Source organism: Ahaetulla prasina, chromosome 7 (assembly GCF_028640845.1).
Source record: "Ahaetulla prasina isolate Xishuangbanna chromosome 7, ASM2864084v1, whole genome shotgun sequence".
Taxonomy (NCBI): Eukaryota; Metazoa; Chordata; class Lepidosauria; order Squamata; family Colubridae; genus Ahaetulla; species Ahaetulla prasina.
The window spans coordinates 82,651,690-82,669,237 of NC_080545.1; the positions used below are offsets into that span (position 1 = coordinate 82,651,690).

Below are 17,548 nucleotides of genomic sequence, written 5' to 3' on the forward strand. Positions count from 1 at the left end.
TAGGAAGAGCTCAAGTCTTTCCTTGAATGTCAGCAAATCTCATCTCCCGCCCGCTCCCCCCGCCTCCCCCCCACAAAGATGTACAACCTCAATTATCTTTTCTTCTTTCTGCCTTGTTAGCCTATGGACTGCAAGATGATGTAAGAGTTTCTGAGCACTCCAGTCATAAAGCACAGCTTATCTGAAAATATGCCTGCATTAAGCAGAATTTGGAAAGACTTTATTCCCCAGTTGCCTTTCTTCCAAGCAAAAGACAAATAGGGACATTAAAAAACAACAACAACTAAGCGAACATTTAAAACTCTGAGTAACAAGATGTTTTTTGATAGCATGAGAGGCGGTGGGCTCATGCCTTCAGCGTATATTACGTCAAGCTTACGCTTTTCATCCCACTTGTTCTGGGTGCCACTTGTATTGATTCCACCTGGATGGTTGAGGTTGTGCTGTCTGTGGATGTAGCATTATTGCCTTTGCTGTTATGAGGCTCAAGAAGGAAGCTGGGGAAGGTGTGCCTGCGGGACCAGGGGGGGAGCAAGAGGTCAAAGGAGGGGTGGGGTGGGAGATTTTGGAGCAACGCTTAAGCTGGGCTGTGGCTTTTGGAGGAAAAAACCTGGCGGTGGGGTGGGTGAAGGGCAGCCTGCAGACGCAGCTGGGAAAAAGTCTTGTAACATTTAATGCTTCTCTGACTGTTTCTAAACTAGGTGTCAATTCACAACAGGCTTCAAACGTACCAGCACAACTCTCTCCCGGGGCTCGAGAGTGGAGTGGAGCCCAGCACACATCCTAATGTGGCACGGGAAAGGCTGGAGGCAGCATTGGCACCCTCTTACCCTGCCTCAGCGGGGACCCTTGTACAGTGTCAGCAGATTGTCAAAGTTATAGTCTTGGACAAGCCTTGCCTCGCTCGAATGGAGCCGGCCCTCAACCAGACTTTGACGCGCTACGTGTCCTCCGATTCCTGCAACTCTACACCCTTGCACTGTCGAGGCAGCGGGCTCCAAGGGACCCCGGTGAAAACCATTCATCAGCCCCCACTTCCACCTCCGCCACCACCCTACAACCACCCGCACCAGACCTGCCCCCCCAGCTCCTTGCTTCACAGACGCAGATGCTCCAGTGGCTCACGCAGTCTAGTGTAGCAGTCCCTACCAGCAGTAGCCAAACAGCACAGACCTAGCCTGGGACTCTTTTTCTGTCTTCAGAAAATATCTAGTTTGTAATTTATTTTTTAGTAAAATGAGAGAGAGTGTATGTGGGGAGAAAAGAAGAAAAGAAGAAGAAGAAGAAGAAGAAGAAGAAGAAGAAGAAGAAGAAGAAGAAGAAGAAGAAGAAGAAGAAGAAGAAGAAGAAGAAGAAGAATGGAAGGAGGAGGAGGAGGAGTATAGATTGTGATAAAAACACACAAAATCTTTAGTTCTTTATTACCTCTTCTAAACTGATTCTATTTTGAAGGAGCCCTGTGAGAACTTCAGAAGATTTTTTTTCCTTTGTAGCCTCTTCTGCATTCTGCTTCAAACTCATACCTTTTCTGTCCTCTCTGCACTCCATCCTACTTCTGAGAGGTTCATTGCCTTCCTCTTTCTTCTGCTTTCACTTGCCCTCCCGTCTCCCACTCCTTACCTTTTCAGATAGGACCTTTTCTCACCAATACTGAATTTCATATGTTTCTGACCAAAACAGACCTATCTATTTGGGCGGGGGTGGTGGTGATGATATTGACTTTCATAGCCCATTTTGTTGAGGTTTGAAGAACTGTAGCTGCCGTTACCAACGCTGTTGCCTCATCACCGCAGCTTGCTAAGTTGGAGCTGAAAATCTGTGCCGTTCACCGTGCTTTCTTCTTCACACTGTCTTCGCAAGCGGAATGGAAGAGGAAGCAGAAGATGGAGGACGCTCCTTCTTCCACCCCACCCTGCTGCTAAACACAAAATCCAGACTCATTTTTGGACAAGAAAAAAAGTCTCCATTGTAACGAGAGAGCTCTGTAAATACACACCTTTATAGCTGAATGTGGGTGGATCATGCCTCACCTGTTGGGGGAAATTGGAGGAAAAGATAGAGGCATAACCACTTTCTGAAAGTATTGGACAATATGAAAGGCTCTTCAGATTTTTATTGAATTATTTTATACCCTGATTTTCAGTCTGTTCCAGGTTTTTAAGAAGTGATTAAATTCTGAAAGAAGGAGGTAATTTCAGCTTTAGAAGCACCCTGCTTTAACCCCCAAGTCAAGATTTATGCTTTCTTCATGTAAGGCAGGGGTGGGAAATGATATCCTCTTTATGACTTGTGGACTTCAACTCCCAGAAATCCTGAGCCAGCATGGATGTCTCAGGAATTCTTGGAATTGAAGCCTACAAGCCACAAAAGGGCCATCGTTTTCTACCCCTGGTGTATGGTAAGAAAATGCACCTCAAGTTATAATATAAGCTAAAGATTGCATTTTTTAAGTTGATGGATGGAAGTGAAATGTTGAAAACATGTGGTGGATGTTCTAAAAAAAAAAGCCGATGGAAGGAATTTCAAATCAATCCATCAATTTTACTTCGTACACCAGCACAGAACCAATAACATAACAATTACACTAAATAAAGTCATCTTGATAGAATAAAATAAGGCAAAGATAAAATTATTTTGGTAAAATTACTGAGCAGAGGTATTAAAACTCAAAAGAATCCTATAAATTTACAATTTTACAATGAATAATCTAAATTCTATAAATAACTAGGACAGATAATTATAAAGGGCCATAAATGATACCATAAAACATTATGAGAATGTAGAGCTATGCTAATTTATATTAAGTCTGATACCTGCTGAAGCTCTGCTAGGATTAGTTGGGATTAACACTATTATGCTCCAAGCAACAATAACAAAGAAATGGCAAAATAAAACATAAAGTGATATGCTTATATTTAAAAGGAAAAAAAGGAAAAATGGGGAAAGGGGAGGGGGAAAAGAAGGAAAGACCCAAAAAAGGCATATATTGAGTTATGGAAGTCTAGTTAAGGCTTAGCATCAATTACCTCACTTGGAGGAGATGTTTATGTTCGATCGTAGCTCTGACACAAAACTGGACTGCATTGTCTGAAATTCTTGCTATATGGTCAGCTAGTGAGAGACTGAGGTAATCAACCACTGGCCCGCCCAGGTATTGTGTTATAAATGGAGAAATATACATTTCTCATAGATGTCTATAAAAAAAAGGCAATACATGTCCCACAGTTTCAATTTCCCACTCTCCACAAGAATGAAGCCACAGCTCTTTCGATACGTTAAAGATAATATAGAACCTTCCTTCAAGAGAATGGAGGGGAGCGAGTAAATACTCTTCTGGTGTTTTGAGGGACAATGTAAAATGCAGGAGCAACACTTTTTTGTGGGTTCACCGAATTAATCATATGATGGAGCCTGGCTAAAATTGTTTTACAGGGCCATGTATCTGGCACATAGCTTGAAAGATGCTTTGGCCCACTGGAATTAATGCACTGGAGAAAAATCCACAATGGATTAGGGTGGCACCAAGTAATTTTTGCCAAGAAGTCTGGAATTTGTCTTGAAAGTCAAAGAAGCCAGACAAACTGGGCTGAAAGTTATTTTGAACCAGTAACTACCAGGCATACGTGTTAAGTGGAACCATGTCAGCTTCAGTCTAAAGGGTTGTGTTAGGAACACAACCAGGAAATCAAATCAGGTTCCTTAGGAAGATTAATTGTTCTAAAGGTTCTAGGTTCTTATATGCATATATTTGGAAGTTGTAGGACAGTGGGGCTTTGGGAGCCTCTGAGCTTGGTTGTTAGACATTTTCCATTAGGTAAGTGATGATGTTACCTACTTTGGTAATGAGATATCTGCAAGAAAACAACTGAGCTCAGAGAGCACAAAACATCTCACAGTTCAGCCTTGAGCTATAAATATTCTCTTCTATCAGCTGTGGGACAGTTGTGATACTAGTCCACCAGGTATAGAATTACCTCCTATGGTGTGAGAAAAAAAAATCTTAATAAGGCAGCTTCACTTTTGACCTTTTAGTGGCTGAATCTGTGGACCTCCATGAACTGGTTGCATAAAAAACAATTCTGAGGTATTTGAAGGTCTGAACTTGTTCATTATCATTCCCATTTAATTGCTACCTATGACTATGTCTAGAAAGTTTCTTTGAAAAGGCCATATTTTTTGTTTTCACATAATTAATAACTAAATCATTGTCCATGCTGTAGGAGACAATTGATTTTAGAGCTCTCCACCCACAAACTGAATCCCAGGAGAACAACGGTCAGTTAAAAAATGCTAATTTATAGAATTCCCACTAGCTCCCCTACTATCAGATATTGGCTATTATCCTTGCTTTCCTTTGCCAATTTTCAGTTTTTCAACCTAAGCATTTAGCATCAGTTGCCTATCCTTTGGATTTTTAACAGAACGCTATTTGTGCCACAAAGATACTGTTGGAAATAACGATTGAGTTTAGAGTTTGATTCTTTATAACATGCCGATTTCCCTTTTTATTTTATTTTTTAAGTGTACAAGGCTGGAAAACCTGTCAGATTTTTAACACGTTGATTGCCTTGGATGTCATACTAGGGAGACCTGTTTTAGGGTTTCCCTTATATTCAGAACATTCCCTTTTGTGTCCATCTTGCATTCTGAGCTGTCAGATATGTATTTAGGGCAGTGTTTCTCAACCTTGGCAATTGAAGATGGGTGGACTTCAGCTCCCAGAATTCTCCAACCAACAAGCTTCCTGGGGAATTCATCCTGAGGTCCATCCATCTTCAAGTTGCCCAGGTTGAGAAACACTGGTTTAGGGCATTGTCCTGATTAAAAAATGCCTAGGTTTACGTAAGGAGGGGAAATGTTTGGTTCATATTCCAGATGCTTCTGGTATGCTTGATTTAGATTAATCAGCTTCACCTGCCTTAATATTTGCAACAGAAAGAAATGAAGCCTTTGTGGAGGTGATAGAGAAAAGAGGGATGTTAGTTAGCACCTCATCATTCAAACTATTTGCCTTGCTTTTCTGAACGCATAACAAATTGGATATGTTGAGATGAATGAAGAGGACATGGTCACAGTTAGCCAGCCATGTAAGTAGAGCCCATAAGGTCAGGTTGGTTATGGCAAGCTGTGTGGGACGCTCCAGAAAGATATGAAAGCTTTTTAAGCTCCATCAGTGATGCTGATCTGCATAATGATATTAAATGAGGCCATTACCATATTTTTTAGAAAAAGTATAAGGGAGCAGCAGCATCAATTAAGAACTTTGTTCTTGGCCACTTCATCTCCCTATGAGACCTAAGAAGATCGTCTTTGGTGTTTGGAAGGGGAAAAAATTAAATCTTTGACTTGTTTGTTTGCTTATAAAGAAATGGATACAAGGAAAAACAGTCGGTTTTCTTCTTTCCACATGAGACAGAAACAAAAACGTGCACTGATGTTGAACCAAACACTGAATTATCTTATGCTGATAAGCCCAGGGCCTGCTGTGGTATGGAAGTATCAGTACTGTAAGAGCTTGGTTAAGCTCAATAAGAGCTTGCAGATCCATGCAGTCAGGATTTTTATTGTGCAATTGTTCTGCTTTGTTCATAAATGGGTCCAAGAGTCCTTTTCAATTTTACACCCTTTGTGTTTTCCATGATTTCTTGTGGTAATGCAAGAGAAATCACACAATCTCTTCTAATTGAGAGCACTATGACTACTCCCTCTGGAAGTCCCAAAGGGAGTCCAGAGGGAGTAGAAAGTCCAATTGCCTTTTTGAAAAAGTACCTTTGGGACAACCATGACCTGGATGAATGAGACTCTCCATAGACATTTGTCCATCGGGAAGTATAGTCTACCTCAAGTGGTTGCTAATAGCATTTCTGTTACAGTAATTCTGTCACTGTGGATTGGCATTTGTTTTTCTAGGATTGTGGTCAAATCTGGAAAACCTTAGAGATAAAGCAAATCATGCAAAAACAAATATTTGACTTGAAGATTCAATTTAAGTCAATTATACAATTTCAACGTCTTAATCCGGAAGGATTCAGATCTGTTTTGATGGATTTTGTGCATGTCCAAATATACCTTTTCCCAATTGCTCCCAAAGTTCAAATATAATTAATTTGAGACAAATTCAAATCCAATTAGAGTTTATAGCATGTCTCATTATATTTTTACAATCTGTTTAAAATGACTGCCCATATGACATCACTGGTTGCATTATGAATGAAATCCCATTCATGGCTGGTTTTATTTTTAAAAAAATCAATCCCATTTGCCATCTGCTGAGCTTTGTGGTTTTCTTGTTGTTCCCTCTTCCATTCAGTCAATTTACCCTTTTGATCATTAGAAACTAGGTTTCTTGGAGGGCTGGATTTCGTCACTTATGACCTTGAAGTGAAGTCTTGTACTGATTGAGAACAGAAACAAGGAAGAGATCAACAATGGGGACAACACATTTCCTGCTAGCCAGGATGGATGGAAAACACTGTAACTTGGTAGTACGAAAAGCTCCTTAGGAGACAAGGATTTTATTATTTCCACACAGTAAGTTATTTGCAAGGGGGGAGGGAAAGGAGGTGTTTAAATAAATAAATTAGATTGCACTTGACACATGACACAAAGTGGAAGAAAAACATTAGTGGACTTGATGACATGATTGCTTTTTCAATTAAATATTTAAGCGAATGTGGAATTCTTAGACAAGTAAGAGATCAAGGTGATTAATAATAGATTTGGGGTGATGTGAAAATATTCAACATAAGGACTTTTAGCTGAAAAGTTTCCCTCCACTCCACACACACAAACACACACACACACACACACCATTCTGTTTTGCATCACTTCGAAAATGAAAAGTTTGGAGGGTCAAGAATGCTAAGACCAGATCTGAGTTTCTGCTCTCCAAACCCAGCCTGTGCCATTTTGATGAAGTTAGTAATTAACAGGGTTAAGCAAATGGCCTTGATATTTTGGGAAAATCTTCAGATGAGAACTCAGGCTCACCAAGAGAATCTTCATTTTAGAAAGATGCGTTCTTGTGTGCTACACTTCAATTCTCCCCACTTCTCTTGATTAAGTTTATACGTCCCCTGCCTGTAGTTTCCCAAATTTATAAATTTTTGAGATCAGAGAGGAGGAGATAAAAAAAAAATCGGTGGGAAATATTTGCAAAAGTCAAAAGCTATCTACATTTCCTCCTAGTTTCAATAAAGGCTTCTGAGCACACTTAAATCAGTATTCATTTGTTTATTCATCCATAGTTATTTTTTTTTTGCCACAATCCAAAGATTTTAGGCAGGATTTAATAAAACTTTGAAAAACTGAGATTATATATATATATATTGAGTGGGTACGTTATTTTCCTATTCTATTTAGAATAGAATGATTTGGAAGGGATCTTAGGATCTTCTAGTCCAGCCCCCTGTTGAAGCAGGAGAACCTATACCACCTCAGATAAGATATACTATCTATATTCTTCTTTAAAAAAATCCAGTGATGAGCGCCCACAATTTCTGGAGGCGAGCTGTTCCTTCATCTGAAATCATTCTACATCTACTGCTGCTACTGTTACATTGTGAAGCATCCCAATGTCGTGAAGCATTGTGTCTTTGGCTCAAATAACGCCATTAAAAACAACACTGGCTTAACTTGAGTCTTAATAGCATCTCTTCGCTATTTAAGAAGCGTAACTGAAGTGGAAAAGTTGCTTGCAGTTAGAGAGCTTTGCATTCAGTTTCCAAATAATGTGAGTTAAAATTATGCTGGGGGCAAGAATTGCTGTGCCATTCCCACCCCTAAGCGGATTGATTCCTATTCTTTCAAATCTTCGCACAGTTATTATTGCATTTTGGAAGGACTGTTTTCATAAGAGATCCAGGAAGACATTAGACAGGGATGTACGGTACATGAGCACCTAATTTTATAAGGTTAGCTAAACCTCTCCTTATCGTCAGATAAAATTTAGTGTTACCAGAATGGGTAGCAAAGCAAAATGTTGGGAACACTCTTCAGTGTTCATGGATCCCCTTGAATCAACCTGGCTGTGTTTGGGGTGCAAGAACTAAGCCAGGCACCCTTGGGACTGCAGTTGGATCACACAGCAGAGATTTGGGGTGGGAGAATGTGTAAGGAAGAGCTATGACAGGGCAGGTTCTTCATTGTTTTGTGGCAATATTTATTTATATATTTATTTATTTATTTAATACATTTGCTGCCCATCTCACCACAAGGTGACTGGCAATGTTAATCACTTCTGGTGGTTGACTCTAATTTGGTTCCAGAAGAATAGCAGGAAAGAAAATAATGAGTGTCTTTGGGGAGGGGGTCTCTTTTGGAAAACCGTGTAAAGACTTATTCTGCTTCCATCACTTAATGCCAGAGAAAGATAGTCTCTTGCAAACAAATTTGCAGGATACCCCTGACTATGGAGACGGGGGTGGCATCTGTATCTTTGCTCTCACATCCTTTTAATTCTCTCCCAATGGATCGTATCAATTCTTCCACTCTGGGGGACTGAATCATTAATGTAAGGGCTCATAAACTTCAGCTGCAGGAATGTGGAATTCATACTGCTTTAATTTTTCATATTTGTACCCAGTTACTGGGGCGTAGGCCTCTCTGAATTTAACAGAGCTTTTTTTTTTCTGGAATCATGTGGAATGGTTATATCCTAGTTAAGCATTTTGTGGTCATCAAATGAACTAGGACCGATAGCAATAGCAATAGCACTTAGACTTCTATACCGCCCCATTGTGTTTTACAGCACACACTGGGTGGTTTATAATGTCAGCATACTTTCCGAGTCATTCTCCTCCATGGGAACAGGCTCGAGGGCCGGAGTCACAAAAATATTGCTCCCAACAATCTGGCTCCTCATTTTACTGATCATGGAAGGATGGAAGGCTGAGTAAGTCTTGAGCTGGTCAGGATCGAACGGCTGGCAGTGAGCAGAGAGTTAGCCTGCAATACTGCATTCTAACTGATTGCCTCCAGTTGTAACTAGGCATTTTATATCGGTTTCTTGAAATCTTGGACCATTTCAAGTTAGATTTCTTACCTAGGGATCTGTCATGCAAAACCTTTTCAGGGTTCTTGGAGAGCCAAGAATAGAATGCTCATTTAATTTCCCTTTCCCCACCCTTCTCTCACTGCATCCCATATCAATGAACTTGTATCTCTATGGCAGAGGTCTTCAAACTTGACAGCTTTAAGACTTGTGGACTTCAACTCCCAGAATTCTCCAGCCAGCATAGCTGGGAGTTGAAATCGACAAGTCTTAAAGCGGCCAAGTTTGAAGACTTCTGCTCTATGGTTTTCCCCTAAAAATCAATGGCCCTGTAAAAGAGATTGCACGGGGAAGCCAAAGATACTAAAATGACACTTGGGATTCCATTTTAAATGATTAGCTTTTTCTTCTTTGCATTAGTTACGTTCAAACATCATTTAAAATTTTGAAATGCACTTTGAATAGATTCTTTTGTGATTTTCTCTATTGACCTTTCCTAAAGAAATCCGGCTTTGTCATATATGTGAATGTATCTCATCATTTACTAAACAGTTCTGAAGCTAGTCATTTCTGTTGGTCAAGTCAGCCAAACATTATTTCCCATTAAGCTTAACATATGTCTTAAGAGGACAAGGGTTTTTAGATTCCAATCTAAAATTTTAGAACTACCCTACAAATAGATACCAATTTATTTCAGGACAAGTATAATAGCACACAGATATTTTCCATTACCATCAGGATTCAAAGCATGTTTACTGCTTAGCAGTAAAATAAATCTGTTTAATACCGAGGTTCTTAGTTGCATGCTTTCCTCTGCAAAATGATTTAGTTGAAGTTTATTAATCAAGGAGCCCTTTTAAAAGTCAGGTTTAGGTAGACTAAGGGGTTTATTTCAGTGCTGTTCTAAGTACCTCTGCACTCAGTGTGTTTTCAGAGAGAAGGATATGGTGCTTATTAATCGTTGGGCACTGAGCAGCTACTTTGCATTTTTTTCTGAACTTCTCTGCAAGGAAAAAAGATGAAGCAATGGGTGGGAAGACAGAGAGAAAGAAACGTCCTCTGGACCATTGTAAAATTGTTGAATAAGGCAGAGCAATTGCACAACAACAAAAAAATCATGCACAATAAAAAGCTCATCTATAAACACCACAATCTAAACTCAAGCTTGTACTGTTGGAGAGACAATAACTTTGAGGTGAATTTCAAGTGTGATTATATCAGCCAGAGCAATTCACAGGCAAAGATTGTGGTATTTCTCTTGGTAAAAGAAGTTTCTGGCTATAGGTTAGAGCTGGAAATGTTGCTTCCAAAGAAAGCATTGTTAACTCCTCTGTTCTTTTTAGCTTCTCTATTTTAAGAGAGAGAGAGAGAGAGATCCGCAATGGATGACTTGAAAAATGCCCTAGGTAGAGTTGTATATATTCATGAAACCCTAATGAATCGAGGTCAATGAAGGATACTTCCATAAAGTAAAATAGTAAAACACACTGACCATAAAGCAGCACACACAGAGTTCTTTCAATTGCAATGAAAAAAAAAAAAAGAAACCACAATGCAATTAGACTTGTACTGGATTAGGATCTCTAAATCAAGTCACCTTCTCCTGCATTAGATATCCATCCTTCTTAGCCTTATTTGAAAGTTTCCATGATCATTTCAGAAACAAAGATGTGCCAGAATAATTTTTGTACGCTATTAGAACTACAACTCCCAGAATTCTTCCTCAGAATAGCCAAAGACTTCAGGGGTGTCAAATTGGCGGCCCATGGGCTGGATGCGCCACGCGCAGGCTGTGCCTACCCCAGCTCTGCGAATGGGAAAAACGTCACCTGACAGCAAGGTGACGCTGCGAGTTTGACACCCATGGACTAAATTATGGTAATTGAAATTCAACATATCTGGAGAGCACCAGGTTTAAAACTGTTGTTCTAGAACAACAGTGCCTGAAATTTAAAAAAAAAAAATGATTAAGTAATGCAAGCTTGCAAGGAAATGCTTCCCTTAACTAAAGGATGTCTGTCAGCTCTAGAGGTATTTCTAAACTACAAACTAATCGGATTTATCTTTCATTTCCTCTTTCTAGAGAATTTTGTATTTTATAATTCCGTAGGTGCAGAGAGGGAGGGTAAATATCTATAGCAAAACACACACCGCCTAAGTTAGGGGTCTCCAACCTTGGTCCCTTTAAGACTTGTGGACTTCAACTCCCAGAGTTCTGGGAGTTGAAGTCCACAAGTCTTAAAGGGACCAAGGTTGAAGACCCCTGGCCTAAGTCATATGTAGAAATATGACTACATATTTGGGTGTAATGAAATCCTAGGGTATTTCTTCCAAGCCCTTCTAAAATATGTTTTCAAATTGAAATGCTTATCATGACAGAAGAAAAATGATAAAAGCACTGGAAAGCACTCATATTAACCATAATTGATGTTAATTAAATCTAAAGGCAAATTAAATCAAATCAATGTTCTGGTCCCACCAACTGCTTTTTGGAATATGGCCACTTAAAACCAACTATGCGCCCCCCAAAATATGGTACAACTCTTAGAGAAGCCATTGCACTTACACTGGTAAACGGTAGCAAGAATAGAGGGGCTGCTACAATTGTGATTATGATTACATACTTCAGCAGAAAGGAGGATCGCTCTTCACAATGTTGGGTAGTTGAAGTCCAGACACCTTTTTGGGTAAATCAGTCCTCAGCTTTTCTTTCTGCTAAACAGGGATCTGGCAATTTTATCTGGAGAATCTATGAGGGAGAACCATTCAATTATTGACTTTTTATTTCCTTCCATATTTGACAAATAGAATTGTTTGTATAATCTGAGTCATTGCTAGTGCCAAAAAACAAACAAAAAACCCTTCAAAAGAAGGTGGTTAGGCTTTTTTTCATCTCTCCCCCCCCCCATTTTCTACACTGAAGGTATATATTTAAGCTTCTAATAAAAACAGAAACATTTTGCTTTGAAAGGGCATTCATCACTAATGGAGCAGTTTGTGACCCACAGTAACACTTACCGTTTACACGATTATAATCATCATGTAGCATTTTAAGCACTGACTCTTGGGAAATTTCATGAAACGAGAAGAGATTTCTGGAACTGATGTCTGCTGGGAAGACTCTGGTCTTTTCTATTTTTAAAAAAATACGTAACTTGTACGGGGAAGGAAATGATTTGCATCAAATTGCTCTGCTGGGCTACCTAAGTATCTTCCGTTTGCTGTAATTGAGGGCAGAGCCTTAGGACTGTTAATAGTAGCTCTTGAGTCATGTCTGGCAGTTGTCTAACTCTTTGGCTTGTTACCTCTCCTTAACGATCAGAGCTGGGTCAGAAGATTTCTTGTTTCATTTTGGTTTCTCTTCACTTGGTTATCAATTGATTCATCCCACCAATATGTTTCTGTGTTATTTACCTACCGATGTGTGTGGGCTATTCGAGGACACCTGTTTTTTCACCTGTCTGTTCTGGTTTCCTGCTGTACATAACTCTTAAGAGAAGTTTCCTTTGGGAACAGCTGTGTGCTCATATCTAGCAAAGATTCCAAATGGCTAATTTTTTTGTAACAGAAATAGACAAGATGTATTTTATCTGTTCAATTAATAGAGTTTTAGAAATTATATTGCATCACTTGTTCAAGTATGTCTTCTTTGTCTCTATCGTGCCCGGGCATCTCTACCCACACCTCATCTCAGGCAGACTGAATCAGGATACAATGATCCTTATTGGATCAGGCAGCAGATTTATTTATGCACAATGGTCAATCAAATACCTTAAGAGGATGACAAAGCAGTTATCAGAGCAACAGAAGCGATACAGTCAAGAATGAATGGATGATGAATGAAAGTAGATTAAATGTAAAAAGTAAGTGATCCGTATAGCAGAAGTGAAGCACTTTTGTCATATGGAGAGAATGAGGTTTGAATGGTACTAATTGAAGGAAAAAGGAAATACTGGAATAAGCAGAAAAGAGCAACAAAGATGATTAGGAGACTAAAATATATAAAGATTTAACAGATTTAACAGATTAACACAACTGGAAGGGACCTTATAGGTCATCTAGTCCAACCCCCCGCTCAACCAAGAGACCCTACACTATTTCTGACAAATGGCAGTCTAATCTTTTCTTGAAAGTCTCAAGTGATGAAGCTCCCACAACTTCTGAAGGCAAAATGTTCCATTGGTTGATTGTTCTCACTGTCAGAAAGTTCCTCCTCATTTTTAGGTTGAATCTCTCCTTGGTACGTTTTGAATTGCAGGAATGGGGCTTCTCTAGTTTAATAAAAAGAAGTACTAGAGATGACATGAAAACAGTGTTCCAATATCTCAGGGGCTGCTACAAAGAAAAGGGAAGACAAGAAGCAATGGATGGAAAATCAATGAAGGAGAGAAGCAACTTAGAATTAAGGAGAAATTTTCTGACAGTTAGAACAATTAATCACTGGAGCAACTTGCCTCCAGAAGTTGTGGGTGCTATAACACTGGAGATTTTAAAGAAGAAATTGAGCAACAATTTGTCTGAAATGGTATATGGTTTCCTGTTTAAGCAGAGAACCCTCCGCTTAGGATTAGAAGACCTCCTAGCCCCTTCCAAATCTATTATTCTGTTCTGTTAAGGGAATGTAGGCTGGGTGGAATTAATAAGATAGTCAATAGAAGAAGAAATGTTCAAAGAGCAAAGGCAATGTATGAATGCATAAACACACATGTGGTGGAAGTATGGACAATCTGCAAAGACAGAAATGCAAGGAATGGCATGATGAATGCTGTTGGTATAAACTGATTTAGTTAGAGGTCATCCTGTATTCTCTCATCTTCTGCCCCCAATTTATTTTGCTCGGAACTTCTGCTTTTCTGTTCCATGAATAATGTCTCCGAACCCAAAAAGGAGTGACACCACGGCTATGTGTCATATATGTCAGTCTCTTGCTACTTTTTAAAAAGCTTTGCTGGCTGAGGGACTCTGGGAGTTGAAGTCCACAAGTTTTAAAGGGACCAAGGTTGGAGACCCCTGATATATAGGGATGGGGAATAATTTTCTGACTGAGTTTTAAGAAAGGGGATGGAATAAAGGGAAGTGAAGAACCATAACCATTTCAGAAACAAAGGCCTGCTAGAATAGTTTTTGTACACTGTTAGAACTGCAACTCTCAAAATTCTTCCTCAGAATAGCCAAAGACTAGATTGAAGAGCAGCATTCAATTCTCGTCTCCCTCTAGACAAAATTAACTCAGAATGGAAGAAAAAGGAAGAAGCTCTTACGTCCAGACTGAGAAAGAATGTCTTCACCATCAGTTCCAAAGTCAAGGAGTCTTGCTCAGGTTTGCCAGAGATAAGGCCTCTGGTTTCCAGTATTTTCCACAGATTCGGCCAGAACGAAACCTGCTGCTTTGGAAGGAAACATTTTTCCTCCTTTCTTCCTTAGTAATAAAGTTCAGCATCTTGGTGCTTGCGGGTTGGCTTCCCTTTGCCTGTCAGCACAGACTGACGCAACCTCTGTCCTTCTTTTTTTATTTAAAAGTTTTTTATTGATTTTACTACAACAACCCAACCCAACACAAACATACATAACACAAACACATAATGTGTTTTCTTTTTACATGTCAGTTTCGTTCCACATACTTTCTGCTTTATATATTCCCCCTTTTTCCTTTCTTTTATTATCTTTATCGTCCCTTTATATCTAGCATTATTCCTTTACAATATTTTACAGATTTGTTATCTTCTCTTCTCCATCATTTATTCATATTTACTTTTCCTATTCTCTAACCCAGGGGTCTCCAACCTTGGTCCCTTTAAGACTTGTGGACTGGCTGAGGGACTCTGGGAGTTGAAGTCCACAAGTCTTAAAGGGACCAAGGTTGGAGACTCCTGCTTTAACCAATCGTACCACTTGGTCTATACTTGATAGTATTTTGTTTCTTCCTTTTCTTTTATTTCTCTAATTTTTTTTATTTAAAAGTTTTTTATTGATTTTACTACAACAACCCAACCCAACACAGACATACATAACACAAACGCATAATATGTGTTTTCTTTTTACATGTCAGTTTCATTCCACATACTTAACTGCTGCACTTCTGTCCTTCTATCAGACTACCATGCAACATTTGAGGGTTACTGCTCCACATAGCTGCTGGCTGGGAATTCTGCATTTTCCCTAACTTAGTTCCATCCTGCTCATGGCACAATGAATAAAGATTTTTATAATTACAGTATGAGAAAGAGGGAAAGCATTGATTTGCTTAAGAATGTTAAGGAAGGAGGCAGAGAGCCAGTTTGGTGGTTTAAGGCATCAGGCTAGAAATCAGGAGATGGTAAGTTCTAATCCTTCCTTAGGCACAAAGCCCGCTGGGCCCATCATTCTCTCTCAGTCCTAGGAAAAGGGAAGGGCAAGCCACTTCCAAAATCTTTCCAGGAAAACTGCATGGACTTGTCCTGGTACATATCAGGTTACACTATTGATTTGAGGGGGCGGGAGGGGGTGGTGGAAAGGCAGGCAGGCAGGCAGGCAGGCATGGTGAGGGAAAACAGTGAACTCTGCCAAGCTGAAAATGGGGCACAACTCAGACTCCAAAAAAATTCACTTAAAACATTTGAGGAGTTAAACTTTGGAAAAGTCCTCAATAAAAGTGTTAAAATCACCATCACATAAACAAAAATGGTCGATGGAATTGTCACTCACTGAGAAATCCAAATCTCATTCTGCAATTTCATGACTAATTGCCAATGACAGCTTAATAATTCTGAACATTACAGTTGCATAGAGGAATTCCACTTCAAAATACTCATTCTTATTTCACTACCGACCGACATGCATGGATTTTTAAAAGGCCATTCTTAAAGCAAAGAGAGGTATCTTTGGCTCATGATTAAAAACAACAACCAAATTAAAAACAACAACAATAACAAAACAGTATTCCCTCACCATCAGCCTTTCTGTTGAGGCTGTTGGGAGTTGTAGTTCACCAACAACAGGGCAGTTCTAACGAAAGCACGCTAGTAAAACATGATGGTCTAGATCTAGAATTTGATGGAATTTTTTTGCATCCATTTTCACTCGACTCCCCTTCTGTGAGAGCTAAGATCAGAGCACAAGATTAACCAAACCAAGTTTTCTTCTACTTCAAATTGCCAATCTTGAACTTTTTAAAAATTCTTCGAGGTTCTTTGAAATTGCCTCTGGGGTAATCTGTTTTATTATATTTTCTTATTGCTGTTTCTCCTTTTTATTTGTGTAATGCTGCCTTTAGTCACACGTTAGCAGGGCAGTTTTTTTTAAAAAAAATTTTTGCCCCATCTTCAACTTAAGGCAGCATACATACAGTATCTCATGCTCCAACCTCCTATTTTCCCCACAATAATTCCTTTGTAAAATAAATTGGTTTGAAAGAGAGGGAATGGCCCAAAGAAATCCGTCTGCTTAAGGAAGGACTAGAACAGGGCTCTCCAACCTTGGCAGCTTTAAGACTTGTAGACAACTCCCAGAGTTCCTCAGCCAGCAAAGCAAAGCAAAGCTGGCTGAGGAATTCTGGGAGTTGAAGTCCACAAGTCTGAGAGTTTTCAAGGTTGGAGACCCTATGGACTAGAATTTACGGTCTCCTGCTTAGAAATCCAGCACTTCTACCGTTACACCAAACTAGTTCATGATTCTATAAATCCATTTAAATCAACAAATAAATGAAATAAATAAGCCTAGGGGCCCTCAAGATGCATGGGGTGACATCATCCCGTCATCTCATCCCGTCATCTCCCGTCATCTCTGCAGCATCCCATCATAATCCCGTCATTTGCAGTATTGCAAATGTCTTCAGTGTGAACCAGAGATCATCTCACAAAGACCTCCACAAATTTGTTTAGATGTTTCAGCTGCTTGCTCCCCTATGCTGCAGGGAAAGGTCACAGTGCTGCTCAGTTGTTACACACATTCCACACGCACATGTGATGGCTGCCGAGGAGTTGGTATCATGTGGTCCAAATATGAAGATCTGCCTCGCTTTGTTTCAGAAAGCCAGAGGAGCAATCACCCTCTGTTTCTCAAGAGCTTTGTTTGGATTTATTTACCTCTCCTTAGCGCTGTTTTCCTCTGAATATGTCTCATTTCTGACAGCTTAGGATTCAGCTATGGCTCCAGTTCCTAGTCGGTAAGGGATGAGCCCCATTGCTGATGGAGTACAGTAATTCATTTGTAGAGAAATCCTGAGCAAATTAAGAGAGTTCCGCCCCCGAAAAAACACTAGAAATATTTCCAGGGTAACCTTCATCGTCACAGGCCACACAGTACTGACCACAGTGATGCCTTTCAGATATATTGGGGCTGTGTTCCCATAATTCCCTAGTGGTTTTTTTAGGGAATTCTGGGAGATGTAGTCCCAGTATCTCTAGAACAGTATTTCTTAACCTTAGCAATTTTTAAGATATGTGGATTTCAACTCCCAGCATTCAATTCTGAAAGTTGAAGTCCACTTAAGGTTGCTAGGGTTCAGAAGCAGTACTCTAGCGAAAAAGCCCAGGCCATCTTCTGAAATTCCATTCAGATTCTGTATTAATCCTGTGG

General features: G+C 39.6%; 1 long non-coding RNA gene across 1 annotated transcript; it reads right to left on the reverse strand.

Moving 5' to 3' along the window:
* Window positions 1-1,357: 1,357 nt before the first annotated feature.
* On the reverse strand, window positions 1,358-11,742 carry LOC131201660 (uncharacterized). Its single transcript, XR_009155946.1, has 3 exons — window positions 11,617-11,742; window positions 1,997-2,030; window positions 1,358-1,915 (listed from the first exon to the last, which is right to left on the reverse strand). It is a non-coding gene; the product is annotated as an uncharacterized LOC131201660 (long non-coding RNA).
* Window positions 11,743-17,548: the final 5,806 nt, after the last annotated feature.